The 23,576-nt window shown below is 36.8% G+C and overlaps 1 protein-coding gene across 2 annotated transcripts in view; it reads right to left on the bottom strand.

The window, feature by feature from the left end:
* LOC128700853 (protein bric-a-brac 2) overlaps positions 1-23,576 on the bottom strand; it is a 408,639-nt gene that overhangs the window by 70,058 nt on the left and 315,005 nt on the right. The gene's annotated exons all lie outside the window — the stretch shown is intronic.

The following is a 23,576-nucleotide window of genomic DNA, read 5'->3' as shown; positions in this document are numbered from 1 at the left end:
ATAAACTAGCCACCTCAGTGGCAAAATCTAATCTTTCATGCGCTATTAAATTTTGGATGCACTTTTTCAACTGCATATAATAAAAAAAACACTATATGAAGAAGCTTTATAAGATAGCTTATGGCATGCTACCTCATGCAGTAAATATCTCAGTAATGCACAATGTTCATAATTAATTTGCTTAAGTAAATGGCTAAGTGCATTTACTGGAAAACTTTACAGAACTGTAATTTCTCTATAGTAAAATAATACTGTATTATTATGCTTACCATTATGGTACACCTTTTGATGTAATTAGTATATATCTACCCCCGGTTAACGAACTTTTTTCATTCCAGTAGTATGTTCAGGTGCCGGTACTGACCGAATTTTTTCCCATAAGGAATATTGTGAAGTAGATTAGTCCATTTCAGACCCCCAAACATACACGTACAAACGCACTTACATAAATACACTTACATAATTGGTCGCATTTGGAGGTGATCGTTATGCGGGGGTCCACTGTATATCTACTCTTTTTAAAAATCACTTTTAGATATAACCAGTATCTACTAATTAAAATTAATAAAATACAAGTGAATCCATAGCTTCTGTGATGCAGAACAATGGTTGCTTATTTCCAGCAGTGAAGAAAATTAACATACTGCAGAAAGAGCTTTTAGTGGTACAATGTTTCACTCTCTGGACAGCAAAATATTGTCTCAATAAAGGCTTATTTTGCAATATACGACTTTTCTTCCATACTGTTGGCAATATGGCATTTGAATTCTATTCCTAAGAATACAAGCCAATGTGTGTTTCGATTTTGTCTGTCTGTAAGTAATGTGCATTCTAATAATCAGATGGGAATATGCAATTCCTCATTGATAATTCAAAATACGAACCTGATAAACTGTCAGCACCTTAATACTAGACAGTGAAAAGTGTAAATATTTTATAATGGTTAAAGTTCAAGTTTAATGTGCTACTTAAAAAGAAAAAACAATAAAAAATATTTTAAAAGTTCAAATCAAACTATAATCATTTCCTGTTTAAAAAAAATATGAAACCATCTGTTTTGGTATTAGTACTTAACCCTTTGAGGGTTCGTCCCGTAGTTCTACGGGAGAATACATCTATATATCATAAGTGTGCACCATATAAAACAAATATTGCAGCATGTAGTGCATGAGAAAAAAAATTGCGACCATATTGTTGGATTAAAACAGCGACTTTTCAGTTTTGTTTTGTTTTTTGTGAGTGTTTTACGGTTGTATTCGTGGTTTCTTGGTCTCATTTGATAGAATGGAAGATATATTAGAGAAATAGAGATGATTCTGACTGGTTTTAGCACCGAAAATGGCTTGAAACTGAGCTCAAAATAATGAAAATGTTCGATTTTTGCCGATGTTCAAGAGTAAACAAATGATGTCACACATCCAATACACGTCAGCTGGTGAGTCTAATGTGCATTCACAAATGTACTGATATTATTTGTACAGTTATTACAATACTGCATAACAGTAAATCTTCTATTTTTTGGCATGAATAAAAATTCATTATGTGAATAAAAAAATCAAAATGGAATTCATGTGTAAAGCCAGGAAAAGTAACTAATAACTAATGTTATTTTAGTGCCAGGAGTGCCTGCATTGTTTATTCTGGACCCTATTTTGAAACCAGAACATTCTGAACTTTGTGTGAAATTGATCAAATTACCAATTTCCGACCACTTTATTGAGTGGTTGAAACAATTGACTGGGTGATTTCCTGTGCTCAATCGATAAAACAGAAGTAATACTAGCGAAATAGCTAAGAATTTGGCCGACTGGAATAATGTAATTGGCCTGAAATGGAAGAGAAAGTGGGCAAAATCACCAGTATAAATATCACTGACACAGCAAAATTCACAAGAGCGTAATTTCATCAATTTTCCGTCAAATTTCATACTTTTTGTTTTATTACCTTCAGAAAAAGATTCTTTACCATTTCACAAGAAAAAATAACAAAATTTTTTTTTGAAACTTCTTTGACCCTGTAGACAAGTTTCAGATCGGAGGTCTAGACCCTGAAAGGGTTAAGAAAATTCAAAATATGTCACTCTGTTGCCAGTCTTCAAATGAATTGGCTTTAAATATCTTACTTTTGCTTTTTTACTGTATGACAACTTCACCACTTGAGATATGTAATATATACATCATAACATACTCCATAAATATACTTAGAGTATACTTTTACCTTCAGAAAAGCATGAGGGTTTTAAAAGTATAATTATTGACAAAACTATCATATTAAGGCTTTAAATGCACCTTATTAGGAACTTAAGACGGATTTGCATACTCTGTCACTTGCCTTTTGCCAGTGTTTTGCAGCAAGGAAAACTTTGAGGAGAATTTAATGATACAGTGGAACCTCGGTACTCGAACAATTCGGTATGCAAAAGCTTCGTTCAGTAAACAAATCGCTCGGCACTCAACCAAACAAACACGACCTGCCAGAACTTCTCTGTAAACTATTTTGTTTGCATTTTTTTTTTTACATCTGTATAAATAAGTCACCATGGGGCCTAGCCTAAAAGGGTTAGTGATAACAGCCAACCAAAAAGAAAATTGGCTGGGAAAAATTTGTTCTGTACTCGAACAGATCGGCACTCGAACAGCCTTCTAGAACCATTTAAGTTCGAGTGCCGAGGTTCCACTGTATATGGACACTCACAGCCCTCCCCACCACTCGTCAAGGCATCCACTGATGACACACATTTTGGGTTCCTGAAGCTCCAATTGGCTCAAGATTTTCTTTACGTAGAACTGAAATGTCCATTCCTTATCGAAACATTCACTTACTAATGACATTATTTCTTGTTTAATAAAGATATTACACTAACAATAAGTGTAATTCCATTACATTCCTCCACCAAACAAACAAGAGACCTCTATAAATGTAGAGAATAAGCACACACAAAGTATTAATGCATTTGGTAAAACAAGAAACTGAGAAAATGTCATTTATTTAAAATAACGAGTGAATATTTATGATCAAAACTGCAGATGAATGTTCGTAAGGAATTAGCCAATTCCAGAGTATAAGTTATAAGTGCAAAATGTCAAAAGTCGGGACCCTACTGTAGTGCGATACAGCAACATATACTGAATATAGAAATCATTTTCATGACAGAGTTTAAAGCACTTCTTGCAGCCATCATTCATACTGCATCTCTTCCCACTTCTTCCTTTATTGTGGTCTCTGTTTCTTAAGGTGAGTTATAAGCTCTTCAGAGTTTTGACTCGCTGCATCAACCTTCACATTCAACACTGGCTGTGTTGCCTCTTCAGCAAGGATAAAGACATCATCTTTTGCTGTGTTTCTGGTCATTCTGGTGTTCGAAGCAAGAAATGTAGACTCCTGTGCACTTTCGTGGTTCAAGACCTATCTATCTCTTGCAGGGGTCTGCCCTCTTTAGACCAGTTTCCAATTCTATCTTCTGTGTGTTCATAAAATTAACATACACAAGTATGAGTGCAGTTGGTAAAAAACTAAGCACGGAAAAACGTTTATAATTCAGCCTCAAGAAAATCTTAAGTATTTAATCTACAGTTCTTGACCAATCGCTACCAAACAAATGTGAGAGCTCTCTATATACCATATATACAGTGTATATATACTATTTATATATGCTGTATATGTAATTAGGTTTTATATTCTTCAGTCTTCAAGAAGAAATCAGGTGCATTTTCCAAGGAGGACTGCTGTTAGTTTGTTAGTCAGGGAAAATCACCTGACACGTAAGACGACTCGTTCACCAGCACAGACCCAATGGCAAAGGCACAGCAAAATGGTGATGTCTTGAAATACATGATGATGGGGTAGCTGCCGACCCCACAGATGGCTGTGACAGCAGCAATCACTGGCTTACCAGTGCTGGACTCTGTTGTCTGAGTGAAGGAAAGTTTAGAAAAATATTTATTTGGGCATGTAGGAGCGAGGAGAGTGAGAGAATGGGCGAGTGTCACTCTGGTATCCATGCACAGTCCATGAAGTCGAGTGTCTCGTAAGCTGGGTCTAGCTTGGCCAAGTTGCCGTGAGTACGTATGTGCCTCGCTATGTTTTTCGCCGTGATCGTCTTCTGACATACAGGACACACCTTTCTCTCTCTGTCGTAGGCTTTTCTCAGGTCCGTCTCACCTGCAAAAAAGGAGAAAAACCGGGTTGTACTAGGACTGTTTCTATTTTTTTACTGAGCTACAGTACTTCTATCGGATTACACACATGCCAGGTGCGTGCTCGCTCAATTTTGGCCAATCAGGTGCACAAAATTAAATTCGTACCGAGTGGTGATTTTCCCCCTTGCGATGCGAAGCGGAGTGTACACTACTTGCGGTGTGCTTTATCGTTCGCAGTGTGGATTTATATACGAGGGTTCTCAGTTTCTTGACCTTTTGAGCACGTACTAACTTTCCTTTGAGATTCTCTTCGTAAGAACAACTGACACGCAGTAACACTTTGTTTTATTAAAAAAATTTATCTGGACATCTTACTGATTCGTTCAGAGATAATAATGCCCATATATATATATATATATACCAGTATAAGTATAATATAATTTATATGTATGCAATAAGATCACAGTAAACAGGTGATTTAAAAATATGCAAAACAACCACTATGAAAGAGTAGTGAAATTCCAAGCGCTTTCGTGACTACTCACATTATCAAGGAACTTATATGTATGTGTGTATATATATAATATATACACATACACACTTATGTGAATAAACAGAATACTGAATGGTGACTCAACACATGGCCCACACAGGTAGCAGGCCCAGCACTGTAACCAATCAGCCACGATGGTTCTAATGCCATGATTTTATAACCAGCACTTGTGTGACTTGGTTGTAACAGCAGCCACCAACTGGGACCCTACCGTCTAATCCTTTTCCCACCCAGTTTCCATGGCACATCAGATCTCATACCCTCAACATCATCTAGTCTATGAGGGGTATGAGAATAGATGTATGTACCATGAAAGCTGTGGGAGGGAGAAAACAACAGGTTGAACTCGAAAACCAGTCAGCAGCAATATATATATAATTTATCAAGGGGTGGACTGGTAAGCCAGTTGAAGACCTCAATTAGATGATCAAAAGCTCCAACTGTGGGTCACTATGTGAGTAAGACCCTCATCAGGAAATACTTATCCTGTCTCCTGAGAAACCTTACCTAACCTAACCAGTGAGCACAATGTTACAAGATGAGGGTCTTGTGACTTTCCATCTTTAAGATGAAGTCTGTCAAGGTCCATTCTGGACTTGTATCTTCAATACCAATATGGTCTTGTGTCTCTGAAGTCGGTGAATGGGTAGGTGTGTAAAACAAAATTGGCAGAGGGAAAACAAAGACAAAGAGTGGTTGACATATTGACAACTGCTATGGAAGGAACGGATTACAAGTTGTGTTCTTGATGTTACAACTTGCAAACAAGTTGCAGTCTTTGCATTTCAACTTGTACACCCATTGTTTTCCTTGTGTTTTCAAATTACAAGCTATTTGTGTTCCTGATGTTTCAACTAACAAATGAGTTATTGCACATAAAATGTTGTACAAAAGATGATTGTGTTTTATGCATTTCTCATGCACATTTACAATGTAAATGTTTTCTAAGTGCAATATAAGTGGTTTCTAAGTGTTGGTAACATAAGTGGTTTCTAAGTGTTGGTAACATAAGTGGTTTCTAAATGTTTGTAACATAACTGCTTTCTAAGTGCTTGTAACATAAGTGCTTTCTAAGTGTCTGTAGATGTGATTTGTATAACTTGAGGCAAATACAACTTGAGAACCTCTTGTACTGCATTTTCAATATACGTACAAAAAATACCTTACTATAACAATGTACACATTAACCACCACCACTCACCAACATCACTAAGTCAATGTACACATTAACCACCACCACTCGCCAACATCACTAAGTTATTTATTACTAAGTCGTTACAAGAAAAGGAGTGAAACAAATCATTTATAGAATTATTTTATTTCAAAATCAAGACATTTCATAATTCAGATATAATACAGTTTAAATGGTACAGATTTAATTATTAAAAGCAAAACTTACAACACGTCTACCTCTCAAATTTTTTTTTAATTTACAATAAAAATATTACATTAATTATGACGTAATTCTCTATGTTCTTACTGTACATATTTATGTAAATTCTATGTTTATACTGCTTCATGAATATATAAATACCATGAACACTTATATGTTACAAAACAATGCATGCGTGGGATCAGGTGTCGTACTGCCGACAACAGCGAAGGTAAGACACACATTGCAGGATAACAAGATTTTGTCGTGACAACCTTCGACTGTGTGGAGCTTTATCATGATGTGGTTAAGCTCTACAGAGCGAAATGTTGTCCCAATAAAAGTTTGTTGTGTGTCTTATCTTGCAAGGGCATGCGTTGGCTTATACTAATACTTATTTGGTTGAAAATAATTGTGCATTTGATTGTAAGTCATTTATGGTTACCATTTGCATTCTTTAGTTTAAATAAAATTAACAGATATATACACTGTGTTGGTCTCATTACCATCACTTATCATAACAAATGGCATGATACCCTAATTATTAAGGCAATAAAAGATGCGTAATATTAAACAGTCTACTTAGTACTCATTTTCTACAGGAACTTTTGTATAGGCATCACCAGAATTTATTTTTTATACTTGATGGTGTCCAGTGACCTCCCAGAATATTTCCAGTGACCTCTGAGAAGATTATTTCCAATGACCTCCCAGAATATTATTTCCAGTAACCTCCCAAAATATTATTTCCAGTGACCTCCCAGAATATTATTTCCAGTGACCTCCCAGAATATTATTTCCAGTGACCTCCCAGAATATTATTCCCAATGACCTCCCAAAATATTATTTCCAGTGACATAGAATATTATTTCCAGTGACCTCCCAGAATATTATTTCCAATGACCTCCCAGATTATTATTTACAGTGACCTCTTAGAATATTATCTCCAGTGACATCCCAGATTACCCTTTCTCATATTGTCAGTATGAATCATTTTTTTTCATATATGAATCACCTGTTAGTAGTAACTGTCTAGAGTGCACTTTATACAGTAGTACCGAAGTACTCAAACAGCTTCCAACTCGAACAATTCGGTATTCAAACGCTTTGTTTGGTAAAAAATCGCTCGGTAGACAACCGTTTGCTTGGCACTCGACCAAACAAACACAACCTGGTGCCGAGAAACACATCAGTGAGTTTAGTGACTATGTAGAGGCTGAGGGTTTTATTCCCCAACAAGTGTTTAACCCGTAAACGGTCCAAGCAGATCTACATTCACATGTATAGTGCTACAAAAGTAGATCTACGTTTTTTTTACATATTTTCAAATATAACAAAAAAAAAAAAGTAGATCAAAGTTTTTTTTACACATTTTCAAATGTAAAAAACCAAAACGAAGATCTACTTTTTTTACATACTTTCAAATGTTGAAAAAACGTATACGTATATATGTTTGGACTGTTTACGGGTCAAATGTGATGAGACAGTTTTATTTTGGAAAAAAATGCCAAATAGAACCTGTATAACTCAAAATGAGAAGACATTGCCAGGACACAAGCCAATGAAGGACAGACTCACTCTTTTGCTGTGCAGGAATGCAACTGGTGATTTAACGGGAGGCTGAAACTCACACACATCTTGTCGTTTTTTATCGTCCAAATTCATTAATTGTTGGTGTACTTTAAGAAGCTACAAATGACATTTGGCAGCAAGGAGGCACATAATGGTACTGGGAAATGTTGTTTGGACACTTTCTATTGATAAAACATGGCTAATCTGATTCTTTGTAAGATTCACATACACTGGAACCTCAGTTTTCATATGCCCTGGTTTTTATAGGATTTGGTTTTTGATGACTTTTTTTTTGTCTAAATTTTGTCCATTTTCGTACATCCACTCAGTTTTCGTAGAGATGACAATGGTCAGCCGTACCAAACGCGTCCACCTGCCTGTGCCCACACAAAGCATCCCACGTGTTCTGACTCAGTCTGGCTTTGTGTCTTGTTGATTGAGCATTACCCTGCATGTTTGGATAACATTTTGTAATAATCCATTGTTTTTTGTGCTTGTTTATTGAGTGTGATTGTTAAATAAGCCACCACTGGGCCAGAGAAAGTTCCGAGTGTCAGCCCTTTGATAAAGAAGGAGAGAAACATGATAGAATTCAAGAAAGAACTCGTATCAAAGTACAGTGGAACCTCAAAAATCGAACTGCTCCCAACACAACCAATTATGTAAGTGTATTTTTGTAAGTGCTTTTATAAGTGTATTTCTGAGGGTCTGAAATGGACTAATCTAATTTACATTATTCCTGATGGGAATAAATTAATTCGGTAAAGGCAATCGAACAGCCTTCTGGACTGAAGAAAGTTCGATATTTGAGGTTCCACTGTACAAAAGTGGCAAAGTGGAAAGTAGCAATGCATGAAAGTGACTGCAGCTGAGGAAATTGCTTCAGAGGAGGAGGAAGAGAGAGGGGAGAATGTGACTTCTTCAGTGATTAAGGACGTGTGCAAAGTGGAATGAGTTGCAAAGTTCTGTGGAGAAATATCACCCTAACAAAGCTGTTGCAAGTCATGTCTGCAACATGTTCAATGTCAATACCGTGTCCCATTTTAGGTAAATCTTAAAGAGACACCAGAAACAGACTTCTCTGAACATATTTTTTGTGTGACAGGGGTCCAGTGACTCAAGCTGGTCCTAATGCCAGTAAAAGACAAAGAAGGGAAGTAACCCCAGATAAGGCCTTGATACCTGAAGTCCTTATGGAAGGGGATTCCCCTTCCAAACAATAACCTCTCCTCTTCTCTCTCCCCTCCTCGCCGTCTTCCATATGCCAACAAGAGTCTTCAATAAGGTAAAAGTGATGTTAAATGTTCATTTATCCATTTTATTAGTTATTTATATTTATTTCTCATTGTTTTCTGGATGTGAAACTATAGTTATTCTCTATAAAATATATTTTTTGTTAACATTTTTGGGTGTCTGGAATGGATTAATTGGATTTACATTAATATTGCTTCAGTTTTCATACAATTCAGTTTTTGTCAGACTTTCTGGAACGAATTAATCACGAAAACAGAGGTTCCACTGTACTGCAATATATCTTATCTACATCCCCCCCCCCCCAAAAAAAAATGAAGTTGGTAAGGTTTTCACATTTATCAAAATAACTGTCTTTTATCTATACCAAAAAAAAAAAAAAATAATATTTTGCATATTTCAAAAATGCATCTTGTACTGCGTAAAATATTGTTTTATATTCGCTGTGAAAATCATTTTAACTCATTCATTATTAATGGTGCCACATCAAGAAATAGGTCAATATCTTACTTCTGAGAAAATCGATGAAAACATGCGCATATCAAAGGACTTGGGGAAAGAAAAAAAATCTGGAAAAAATAGCACTATTTTTGAGCTTTTTGTTAAGATAAATGTAATCTAACTGTGTTTGCCCTGATGTAAACACCATTTTCTCTGGTGTTATATATCAGGGAACAAATGAGAGAACGTATCTATCCTATGATCATATCCCAGAACGGCGGCTGGCCCGCCCCCGCTTCTCCACATAACATGCCTTTAATTATTTATTTTTGGTTCTTTATTGTGCTTCTAGATTATCTATCATGTTCCTGATACCAAGTTGGAATAAATGTGATAGATAACCTTTATTACTAATATTATGATTACTACACAATATTTTATTCACACCACTGCTGGTATCCAGCTATCAAGATGACTCATCAGATAATAAATGCTCTTTCTGCTGGCCCCTCCCTCTCTCTCCTATAGCTCTTCCCACTTCATAACAATGCTAGATGGTGAATTTAATGTATTATAAAAAAATAAAAAAATTTGAAAAAATCAGAAAATTCACTACATGTTCAGATGTGTAATACAATGGACCCCCACCTTACGATATTAATCCGTTCCTGAGAGCTCATCGTAACCTGAAATTATTGTTAAGCCGAATTAATTTTCCCCCTAAGAAATAATGGAAATCAAATTAATCCATTCCTGACACCCCAAAGTATGAATTTTTTTTTTTTTTTTTTACCACATGAAATATTAATTTTAATACACACAAACTGAAGAAGACATGCACAATTACTACTCTACTAAGAATAGAATACATGACACTTACATTTATTGAAGATCTGGTGATGACTGATGGGATGGGAGGAGGGGAAAGTGTGGAAGTTATTGTTTAGAAGGGGAATCCCCTTCCATTAGGACTTGAGGTAGCAAGTCCTTTTCTGGGGTTACTTCCCTTCTTCTTTTAACCCTTTCAGGGTCCGTCCCGTAGATCTACGGCTTTACATTCAGGGTCCAAACCGTAGATCTACGCCATGAGCTCAGCTCACTCTGATAAACTGTGAGTGGTAAATTTGGGCCTAGATATGAGAGAATACATCTATGTGGTATGTGTGCACCACATAAAACAAATCCTGCAGCACACTGTGTATAATGAGAGGAAAAAAAACTGAGACTGTGATTCTTGATTAGAACAGCGAATTTGCAGTGTTTTTTCGTATGTTTTTTATAGTTGTATTTGCGATTTCTTGGTCTCATTTGATAGAATGGAAGACATGTTACAGAAATAGAGATGATTTTGATTGGTTTTAGCACTGGAAATGGCTTGAAACTGACCTCAAAGTAGCGGAAATGTTAAATTTTTGCCGATGTTCAAGAGTAAACAAACAACCTCACACGTCTAATACACGCCAGCTGGTGGGTCTAATATACATTCACAAATGTGGTGATGATATTTATACAATTATTACAATATTGCATAACAGTAAATCTTCTATTTTTTGGTGTGAATAAAAATTCATTATGTGAATAAAAAATCAAAATGGAATTTATTTGTAAAGCCTCAAAACGTAACTAATGAACAGAGGAAATGTTAGTTTAGTGCCAGGAATACCTACATTGTTTATTCTGGACCCTATTTAGAAATTGGAATATTTTGAACTTTGTGTTAAATTGGCCAAATTACCAATTTCCGATCACTTTATTTTGTAGTTGAAACAGTTGACTGGGCGATTTCTTGTGCTAAATCGATAGAATAGAAGTAATACTAGTGAAATAGCTAAGAATTTGGTCGACTGGAATAATGTAATTGGCCTAAAATGGGAGTCAAAGTTGGCAAAATCGCCGATTCATAAATATCGCTGACACATCAAAATTCGCGAGAGCATAATTTCGTCAATTTTCCATCAAATTTTGTACTTTTTGTTTTATTACCTTCACAAAAACATTCTCTACCATTTCATAAGAAAAAATAACAAATTTTTTTTTTGAAAATTCTTGGACACTGGGGCACCACTTCAGATTTTGGCCTTGGACCCTGAAAGGGTTAATGCCACTAGGACCAGCTTGAGAGTCACTGGACCTCTGTTGCACAACAAATCTGTCCATAGAGCTCTGTACCTCCCATTCCTTTAAGACTTTCCTAAAATGGGCCATAACATTGTCATTGTACAGATTGCCAACACGGCTTGCAGTAGCTGTGTCAGTGTGATTTTCATCCATAAAGGTGTGCAGTTCAACCCACTTTACACACATTTCCTTAATTTCTTTTTTCAATTCCATACTAATTCTCGCTCTTTTTACCACAGGGATGGCACTAGAAGCTTTCTTGGGGTTCATGGTGACTTATTTTGCAGCTACAAGTACTAAAAACACTGGGATAATGTGAAATGTACCAAATGTATGCATAGATGCGGCCGCACTGGCTGGCTTGTAAACACTGGTGCTGAGGCCACACGTGGGATGCATCTCGGACGAATCACGTAAGGCGAGTTTTTCATTGTGAGGCGAGGCAAAATTTTTGCATTCAAATGCTTCATGTGGCGGATTTAACGTAACGTAATGTGTTCGTAAGGCGGGGGTCCACTGTATGTGCTGCATCATCACAATAAATTTTTGTAAAATGATTATACAGTAATTCACTCTACAAACATGAGACTTGCACCAAAATGTTGCCAAATCATTAAGATATTTTTCTGTAAACTTAACTCATTTTTTGTAATTTTTTCAATTTTTTTTTTTAATCCATGGGCCACAGGTGCACACAGATTGTCAGCTGCCCCTTAAAAGTGAAGCTCTTGCTAGTCTATCACTTGGATAGACAAACACTGTGTTTATTTTTTTTTAGATTTCTGCATGCTAGGCTTTTAAACTTCATGTTAAAATGCTTTTGTAAGTGTATTGGGGAGGGGGGGGGGCCTGAAACAGATTAATCTAATTTACATTATTCTTTATGGGGAAAATTTGCTCAGTACTTAAACAGATTGACACTCGAACAGCCTTCTGGAATGAATTAACCCTTTGACTGTTTCGGCTGTATATATACGTCTTACGAGCCAGTGCTTTGGACATATATACTACAGTATAGTACTCAATAATTCTAGTGGCTTCAAATCAAGCAGGAGAAAACTGGTAGGCCCATTTGTGAGAGAATGAGTCTGAGTGGTCAGTGTGCACTGTATAAAAAAATCCTGCAGCACGCAGTGCATAATGAGAGAAAAAAAAACTCCGACCGTATTTTTGGATTAAAACACCGACTATGAGGTGTATTTTCCTATAGTATTTTCATTTTCTTGGTCTCATTTGATAGAATGGAAAACATATTACAGAAACAGAGATGATTTTGATTAGTTTCACGATAAAAACAATGATTAGTTTCACGATGAAATTGAGCTCAAAGTAGCAGAAATGATCGATTTTTACCAATGTTCAAGAGTAAGCAAGTCACACCACATGTTCAATACACTTCAACTAGGGAGTCTAATATTCTTTTACTAGCGCACTGATATTATTTATACCATTTTTACAATAATGCAGTAGTCTGCATAACAGTAAATCTTCTATATTTTGTGAATAAAAAATCAAAATAGAAAGCAAGAGTAATATAAGAGGGGCCTGGAGACGTGACTAATGAACAGAGGATGTTATTTTAGTGCAAAGAATGTCTGCATTGCTTATTCTGGACCCTATTTTGAAATTGGTATCTTTTTTAATTTGTGTGAAATTGGCCAAATTGCCAAATTCTGACCACTTTATTGGGTAGTTGAAATCGGTAAATGGGCGGCTTCTTGTACTCAATTGATAGAAAAAATGGAGTTCTAAAGAAATAGCTATGAGTTTGGTCAACTGGAATGATGGAACTGGCCGAAAATAGGGCTCAAAGTCGGCAAAATTGCCGATGCGTATATATCGCCAAGACTGCTAACTTTGCAGAAGCGTAATTCCGTAAGTTTTCTATCAAATTTCATACTTTTGGTGTCATTAACATCGGGAATAAATTCTCTATCATTTCATAAGAATTTTTTTTTTTTTTTTTAATTTTCGACACCAGGAGACGCTTCAGGATTTGGGGTTGTGACAGTCAAAGGGTTAAGTTTGAGTACCGAGATAGTACTGTATTTGCTCTAAAAGACTGGTGAGTCATAGAGCCTTATGATAAACTCAGAGTGGTTCAAATACTGAAGCAGCAGCAGTGCAGGGCTGTAAATCACAAACTCTTTGTACCACATACTCCTGTACAATAAATGGCAAAACTTGTATTGACTATTCACTTTCTGCTATTCTGGGTGAACCCATCATCTGTATGTCCAAACAGGGCATGAGTTTTTCTTTTTAGGGCATTACGTTTCTGTCAAATAAATCAGCCATATGATACTACAATCCCAGTAATTTCAGTGATTTCCCACAATGCACTCCCCCCCCTCCCATCCAAGCAAATTTAGATTTATAATGTTACAAGTCTATATTTTCAATGACCTAGATTTCACTTAACCTTCCTCTCACACGTGTCTACCTTTATAATGAAACAACCACATCTAGCTGACCCTCACTTCATGCTATACATACACTCCAGGTCCATGGAGTCTTCAATATGCTCTGCATACAGAAACAACTTCATTCTGTAAACATACGTTGCACATAATGAATTAAAGACAGCGTAATAGAAAATCTAAATATGGTGGGGCAGACCAGTATTTCAGATAACCTTCCAGAATAAGGTTGATCTAAAGAATAAAAAGTTAATACATTTTTTGGGAACTTACACATGACCAGTACTTAGGAGAGAAAACTAACAACTACTTATGACATTGGTCGAGGACAGACAAAAACCCTCACAAGTGACCTCTCCTAAGTAAGGGTTATTTGCATATAAGGTTGATGTCTTGCTCACATAAGTCTAGCCTCATAATACAATTACTGTATTTGCACTCTATAACCAATATTTACTCCTGGACAAGTCCTGAATTGCCCTGCTAAGCAAACCTGGATCCTGTCAACCTGGCCACCTACTCTTGGACAAGTCCTGAATAGCTATGCTAGGCAAACCTGGGTCCTGTCAGCAAGGCCACCTACTCCTGGACAAGTCCTGAATTGCCATTCACTTTCCATAAAGATAACCCAGGTGAAAGGAGGAGGAAGGTACTGGGTAGGTCACTGGATCCATGGCAGCACAGAAACATTTCTCCTTCATCAAAGGTAAGTACAGCTTCTCCTCACTTAACGACGGAGTTCCATTCCTAAGACTACGTCAGTAAACAAATTCTTCGCTAAGCAAGGAACATACTATAATGGTAGTGGGTTTGTGTCATCCATCTCTGATATTGTTTTAATGTTACCTTTGCACCATTTATAACATTCTTAGTATATTTTTAAATGTTTATACAGTAGTGTACTGTATACTGTAATAAACAGAATTGAGGAAATCAGCTCTAATATACATTATTTAGGTATGCATACTGGTCAGAGAGCCCATCGTAAGTCCGAGTTGTTGGTAAACGAGTACGTCGCTAAGTGAGGAGAAGCTATGCACTGTTCTCCCTATTTATTTATGTAGGTATCACTATTTCAGTGGATTTATCAATACAACATATAGTCATTTACATTTTTTCTTAATACTGTAGAAACCTAAGCAATATAAATAATATATTGTATATGTACAACAAGTATAAATTATTTCACACAGCATCATGGACGTCGATCAATAATCGAGAGGTGAGAACACACCCACACAAGCCACCACTGAAAATACTCTCTTGTACAAGTACTGCATATTGTATTATACAATATTTTAAATGTACATATACTGCATTTATAAAACTTGCTGAAAACACTGAGAAATTTCTGCTAAGATAAAACAAATGTGCCATAAGAAGTTTCTTTTACACTCCATTGGAAAAATTGCTACTTATCTCTGGTATGTACAAATCTAAACATGAACAAGTGTAACTGACCTATTTGTAGCTACAGGAGCAGAGCTAAGCTCATGGTGTCCTGTCCTATGTAGTCTATTGTAAAGTGTGTTGAAGTTCCCACTAGTGATAGCACTTACTGCCTCTCCTTGTAAACCATTCTGCTGTTCTAACACTGCAAGTTAAAACTGTGTATGGGAGAAACTAATTGCTGAAAAAGTCTCTACTTGTGTAGCTCCCAGACTGCATAACAAGCTCCATATACAAATAACCCACATATACAAGAATGAATCATTCTGGTCCGACTTGGACGAATACCGGGACTGGAAAAATACACAAATATCCCACACATAGGAGAATGAAAATTATAATGTTTCGGTCCGACCCAGACCAAAACGTCGCCCTAAGTTTCATTCTCCTATGTGTGGGTTATTTGTATGTTGTTCCAGTTATGGTACTGTGCCTTTTTATTCTTTCTGTACAACAGGTTACCAGTGTCTGCTAAGTGTCAGGAATCGGTCCATAATTTTAAGTCGCACTTGGAAGCATATCTATTTTCTAGAGTTTGCAATCCTGATGAACATACTGTCACTTTTGAATATGAGTTTGAGTAAACCATACCATGGGCGGGGATAGAACCCGCGATCAGAGAGTCTAAAAACTCCAAACCGTCGCTAACGCGATGGTTTGGAGTTTTGAGACTCTCTGATCGTGGGTTCTATCCCTGCCCGTCGTATGGTTTGTTTGCAATCGTGTCATTATGATTTCGTGAGTCATGAGTTTGAGTATTTTCTTTTGCGTAGTTATTGCATTTATGGTTTGACGTGTGAGTGAATGTCAATTTCTCGAGAGAACAGGCACTTAAATTATAAAATTCCAATTAATATTATTATGTGTGGCAATGGAAACATTTAATATAGCTTCCTAGTCCATCTACTTCCTCACTGATCAACACCCATGTATTACCGCCCATAGTTGACGATATACCTGCAGTTCCTCACTGATCAACATCTATATATATATACTACCCACAGTCGACATACCTACAGTTCCTCACTGATCAACACTCACATACACCACTCTATAGTTGATGAGATTCCTCTGACACCCTCAGCTCAGTATTGTCTCTAAAATCTTGTTAAAAATTACATTACAGTAAAACTGCATACTGTATTAATAATAATAATAAAAAAAAAAACTGTGATTGAAGAATTATAATTTTGGAATACAGGAAGGCCCCGCTTTATGGCGTTTCACTTTACGGCGTTCTGCTAATACGGTCATTTCAAATTATGACCAAAACTCGCTATACGGCTCCCCCCACCTGACTTTCTAATACGGTCACCGCGCCCCACCTTGTTTGTTTACATTCTTCGTGAGCTCAGTAAGCACTAAGTCTCTCCATTTTGTCTGGAAACTCCAAAATTTCAAATGTTTTTAAAAGTTATTTCATATTTTATATATACTCTGATAATTATACTTATGTACACCTGTACTTAAATAAACTTACATACTGTGCTGGCATGCAGGTACACATTAAAATCAGTAAGAGTGTCTTATGTCTCCAGACGTCATATTAGTAATGATAATAATAATCATCGTCTCATTTAAATGTCGTATATTACGTTAAATACACATTTTCATTAATCCATCAATGATATTTTTTCAAAATTATATAATAAACACGATACATAACATAAAAAGATGATAAATACACCCCACAATAGAATAAATAAACATAAATATGAGATGTGGTAGCAGACGACTTGCACAAGTGACGCCATATTAGAAATGCTAATAATAATAATAATAATCACCGAGTCTTATTAAATGTTGTATATTACGTTAATATACACATTTTCATTAATCCATCCATGATATTTTTTCAAAATTATATAATAAACACGATACATAACATAAAAAGATGATAAATACACCCTACAATAGAATAAATAAACATAAATATGAGATGTCGTAGCCAGGTAACTTGTACAAGTGATGCCAAGAATAACATTTTCTCTAATCTAACATAAGAGAAAATGTGTTACTGGGGGTAACTGTAGAAAATTATTCCTTTCGTATGTATGTAAGTAAGTTTATTCAGGTATACACAAATACAGTTACATAGATTATCATACATAACAACATATGTGTAGAGAACCTAGGATAACCCAAAAAAGTCAGAGTGACTTATTTCCATTGCCTTCACTCAGAGCATCATTTCTTCTTAACCCTTTGAGGGTTTTCGTCGTACTAGTACGTCTTACGCGTAGGGGTTTTTGACGTACTAGTACTCATAAATTCTAGCGGCCTCAAATCTAGTGGGAGAAAGCTGGTAGGCCTTCATATGAAAGAATGGGTCTATGTGGTCAGTGTGCACAGTCTAAAAAAAATCCTGCAGCACACAGTGCATAATGAGAAAAAAAAAACTTTTACCATTTTTTTTTAATAAATCAGCGACTTTGCAGTGTATTTTCGTATGGTATTTATTGTTGTATTCTAGTTTTCTTGGTCTCATTTTATAGAATGGAATACATATTACAGAAATTGAGATGATTTTGACTGGTTTTACAAAGAAAGGTGCCTTGAAATTGAGCTCAAAGTAGCAGAAATGTTCGATTTTTACCAAACTTCCAAAGTAAACAAATCGTGCCAAGCGTGCAATACACGTCAACTGGTGAGTCTAATATTCTTTCACAAGTGCACCAATAATATTTATACCATTTTTTACACTAATGCAGTAGTCTGCATAACAGTAAATCTTATATTTTTTGTGAAAATAAAAATTCAAAGTGGAAAGCAAAAGAATATAAGAGGGGCCTTGAGACATGACTAATGACTAGAGGAAATGTCATTTTAGTGCCAGGAATGTCTTTCTTGTTTATTCTGGACCCTATTCGGAAATTGGCATCTTTTGAAATTTGTGTGAAATTGGCAAAATTGCTAAATTCTGACCACTGTACTGGATAGTAGAATTTCATAAATGAGTGGTTTCTTGCACCCATTCGATAGAAAAAATGGAGTTCTATCGAAATATTCATGTTTTTTGTCGACTAGTACAGTGAAATTGGCCGAAAATGGGGCTCAAAGTGGGCAAAATCGCCGATGCGTAAACATCGCTGAGACCGCTAACTTTGCGAGAGCATAATTCCGTAAGTTTTCTATCAAATTTCAAACTTTTTGTGTCTTTATGATCGGGAAAAGATTCTCTATCTTTTCATAAGAGAAAATAATTTTTTTTTTTTTAAATTTGGCCGACCCTGAGAACGAGTTTCGGAGAGGGCCTGTCGACCCTCAAAGGGTTAAAATGATGTTACATGAGAATGGGAGTGTTCTTCTTTATCTATTCTACCGTATCAATGTAGAGACAACCTGTACACAATGTAACTTGTACACAAACCAGACGTGTACACTTCGTTTACAAAACTTACCTTCGCCTGGTTTGTTTACATAACTCTGCGCCTGTCCTCTCTCATGCACTCATTCTTTCTCTCTCTCATTTATTCGTTTTATCTCATTTACTTACTCCTGACCCTACATTAAGACTACAAATATTTTAAGGTAAGTAATGAGTGAACTGTATATACATTTTATCGCTCTGGGATGCTTAAATATCATGGAATATATGTGTGGGTGGGTTGGCCTGGTATGGTAGCCCGGCTGACTACCATACATACCACACTTGATTTTTTACAATAAATACTACTCATCTCACCCTATATTTTAAAGTAAGTAATGAGTGAACTGTATATACATTTTATCGCTCTGGGATGCTTAAACATCATAGAATTGTATGTGTGGGTGGGGTGGCCTGGTATGGTAGCCTGGCTGACTACCATACATACCACACTTGATTTCTTACAATAAATACTACTTGTCACACCCTAGATTAAGACTATAAATATTTTAAGGTAAGTAATGAGTGCACTATGTGTGTATTGTACTTTTTATTGTTTTTTGATGCCTGGTTCTATTGCTAACTTAATATATGTTAGTGTAAACTTGTTATCTAGTGTTTGTATGCATTTGTAAGTGGAAAAAAAGGGTGTTCCACTTTACGGCAGTTTCCGCTTTACGGCGGTAGCCTGGAACCTAACCAGCCGTATAAGTGGGGCCTTCCTGTATAGGAAAGACTAAAATATATTCAGAGAATATTTACTGTAAATATACTCTGCAATTAATAGTCTATGAAGATATGAAGATGTCTTATATTGTCTTGCTTGCCAAAACCATAAATAATATTTATGGTGAGTGTCAAATCCAAATTTTTTTCTTTGACTTTTGCCAGGTAGCATTTTAGGGAACATTAAAATATTTTAATGGATTTTTTTTTAAGTAGCATTAAGGCATTATTTAAAAAATTTTTTTAAGGAATACTGAAAAATTATTTTAATATATTTTTTAAGGAGCATTAAGACATGATTTTAATAGATTATTTTAAATGCTGTTTGACCAATAACTGTTGTATTACTAGTACAGTGGAACTTTGGTTTTCGTTTGCCCTGGTTTTCATCGAATTTGGTTTTCGACGACTTTTTTCGGCAAAATTATCCCAGTTTTTGTCCAATGTACCGAACGTGTCTGCACGCCTGCGCCCACACAAAGCATCCCACGCACGTATTCTGAGTCAGTCTGGCTTTTTTTCTTGTCGTGTGTTCATACAAAACATTTCGTAATAATCAATTTTTTTTGTGCTTGTTTATCGAGTGTGACTGCTAAACAAGCCACCATGGAGCCAAAGAAAGTTCCGAGTGCCAGCCCTTTGATAAAGAAGGTGAGAAACGTGATAGAATTCAAGAAAGAACCTGTAGAAAAGTACGATTAAAAAGCGATTAAGGACATTTGTGCAAAGTGGAGTGAGATGTAAAATTTTGTGGAGAAATATCTCCCTAACAAAGCTGTTGCAAGCCGTGTCTGCAACATGTTCAATAACAATGTTGTGTCCCATTTTAGGCAAATCTTAAAGAGATGCCAGAAATAGACCTCTCTGGACAGGTGTTTTGTGCAACAGGGTCACAGTGACTCTCAAGCTGGTCCTAGTGCCCGTAAAAGACAAAGAAGGGAAGTAACCCCGGGTAGGAACTTGATACCTGAAGTCTTCATGGAAGGGGATTCCCCTTCCAAACAATACTCTCCTCCTCGCTGTCTTCCATGCACCAACAAGTCTTCAATAAAAGTAAAAGTGATTTAAATGTTCATTTATCCATTAAAATTAGTGCTTTAAATTTATGTCAACTCTAGTTATTCTCTATAAAATGTATTTTTTGTTAATATTTTTGAGTGTCTGGAACGGATTAATTGGATTTACATTTTGTATTTCTTTTGGGAAATAATGCTTTAGTTCTCGTCGAATTTGGTTCTCGTCAGACTCTCTGGAATGAATTAAAAGCGAAAACCTAGGTTTCACTGTACAATACAGTGGACCCCCGGTTAACGATTTTAATCCGTGCAAGAGGGCTCATCGTTATGCGAAATAATCGTTATGCGAATGAATTTTCCCCATAAGAAATAATGGAAATAAAATTAATCCGTGCAAGACGCCCAAAAGTATGAAAAAAATTTTTTTTTACCACATGAAATGTTAATTTTAATACACACAAACTGAAAAAGGCATGCACAATTAAATGACACTTACTTTTATTGAAGATCTGGTGATGATTGATGGGATGGGAGGAGGGGAGAGAGTGTGTTAGTGTTTAGAAGGGGAATCCCCTTCCATTAGGACTTGAGGTAGTAAGTCCTTTTCTGGGGTTACTTCCCTTCTTCTTTTAATGCCACTAGGGCCAGCTTCAGAGTCACTGGACTTCTTTCGCACAAGATATCTGTCCATAGTGGCCTGTACCTCTCGTTCCTTTATGACTTGCCTAAAGTGTTTCACAACATTGTCAGTGTAATAATCACCAGCACGGCTTGCAATAGCTGTGTGAGGGTGATTTTCATCCATGAAGGTTTGCACTTCAAGCCACTTAGCACAGATTTCCTTTATCTTTGTAGTAGGCAACTTCTTCAATTTCTCTCTCCCCTCCTCTGAACCAGTTTCCTCAGGTCTGGCCTCTTGCTCTTGAAGTTGATCTATCAGCTCATCAGTGGTTAGTTCTTCATTGTCCTCCTCCACCAACTCTTCCACATCCTCCCCACTAACCTCCAACCCCAAGGACTTTCCCAATGCCACAATGGATTCCTCAACTGGCACAGGATTCTCAGGGTTAGCCTCAAACCCTTCAAAATCCCTTTTGTCTACACATTCTGGCCACAGTTTCTTCCAAGCAGAGTTCAAGGTCCTCTTAGTCACTTCCTCCCAAGCCTTACCTATAAGGTTTACACAATTGAGGATATTAAAGTGATCTCTCCAAAACTCTCTTAGAGTCAGTTGAGTTTCTGAGGTCATTACAAAGCACCTTTCAAACAGAGCTTTTGTGTACAGTTTCTTGAAGTTGGAAATAACCTGCTGGTCCATGGGCTGCAGGAGAGGAGTGGTATTAGGAGGCAAAAACTTCACCTTAATGAAGCTCATGTCCCCATAAAGTCGCTCTGCCACGTCTGTAGGATGACCAGGGGCATTGTCTAACACCAGGAGGCACTTAAGTTCTAATTTCTTTTCAGTTAGGTAATTTTTCACATTGGGGGCAAATGCATGGTGTAACCAGTTATAGAAAAATTCCCTAGTGACCCATGCCTTACTGTTTGCCCTCCACAGCACACACAAATTATCCTTGAGGACATTCTTTTGCCTGAACGCTCTGGGAGTTTCAGAGTGATACACTAATAAAGGCTTCACTTTGCAATCACCAGTAGCATTGGCACACATCAACAAAGTAAGCCTGTCTTTCATAGGCTTATGTCCTGGGAGTGCCTTTTCCTCCTGAGTAATGTAGGTCCTGCTTGGCATTTTCTTCCAGAACAGGCCTGTTTCATCACAATTAAACACTTGTTCAGGTTTCAGTCCTTCAGTTTCTATGTACTCCTTGAATTCCTGCACATATTTTTCAGCCGCTTTGTGGTCCGAACTGGCAGCCTCACCATGCCTTATCACACTATGGATGCCACTACGCTTCTTAAATCTCTCAAACCAACCTTTGCTGGCCTTAAATTCACTCACATCATCACTAGTTGCAGGCATTTTTTTAATTAAATCGTCATGCAACTTCCTAGCCTTTTCACATATGATCGCTTGAGAGATGCTATCTCCTGCTATCTGTTTTTCATTTATCCACACCAATAAGAGTCTCTCAACATCTTCCATCACTTGCGATCTTTGTTTCGAAAACACAGTTGAACCTTTGGCAAGAACAGCTTCCTTGATTGTCTTTCTGGTGCCCACAATAGTAGCGATGGTTGATTGGGGTTTCTTGTACAGCTTGACTAGGTCGGCTATACGCACTCCACTTTCATACTTATCAATTATCTCTTTCTTCATCTCTATAGTAATTCTTACCCTTTGAGGTGTAGGGTTGGCACTAGAAGCTTTCTTGGGGCCCATGGTCACTTATTTTCCAGAAACAGCACCGAAAATACTGTAATAATACGAAATATTCCGAGTGTATGCTTGGATGTTACCGCGGAGGCTGGCTGGTAAACAATGGGACGGGGCGGCACATGTGAGGCTGGCTGAGGGCACATTGGACGCGTCTCGGACGAAAATCGGTAAGCGGGTTTTTAATCGGTATGCGCGGCAAAAATTTTGCGATAAAAGTAATCGTTATGCGGAAAAATCGCTATGTGATGCCATCGTTATGCGGGGGTCCACTGTATAAGAAATTTTGTTGAAAATGGCAGAACAACACTGCGACTAGCTGAGGATTCGAACCTATGTTGTTTTAGCCCGCCTCATGGTGAGCGAAAATTCCACGACACTCTAACCCACGGGACCATACAATCCTACGTAAGATTCTACGGTCCCGTGGGTTAGAGCATTGTGGAATTTTCACTCACCACGAGGAGGGCTAAAACAACATGGGTTTGAATCCTCGGATAGTTGCAGCATTGTTATTGATTAAGGTATAATGACTTTAAAAAAAAAAATTAACCATTATTCATACAAACTCTGCCTTGCCAGAAGTGTGCCAACATTACAGTTCAGATGACTTTTAGAACTACAACATCCTCATTCCTCCTTTAGAGTGTAGACACTGTACTTCTCACCTCCAGGACTCTTAAATCCTTCCACCCTTTCCTGACCCTCTTACCCTATACAAAACAATAGTACAAAGTATACCTATAAGTCATACATGGCTGTCACTGTATATCAGACTTCCTATACATTAAATTTCTAAGTACATGTCTCCTTCGGT

Source organism: Cherax quadricarinatus, chromosome 94 (assembly GCF_038502225.1).
Source record: "Cherax quadricarinatus isolate ZL_2023a chromosome 94, ASM3850222v1, whole genome shotgun sequence".
NCBI classification, from domain to species: Eukaryota; Metazoa; Arthropoda; class Malacostraca; order Decapoda; family Parastacidae; genus Cherax; species Cherax quadricarinatus.
This window is presented reverse-complemented; position numbering and strand designations above follow the sequence as displayed.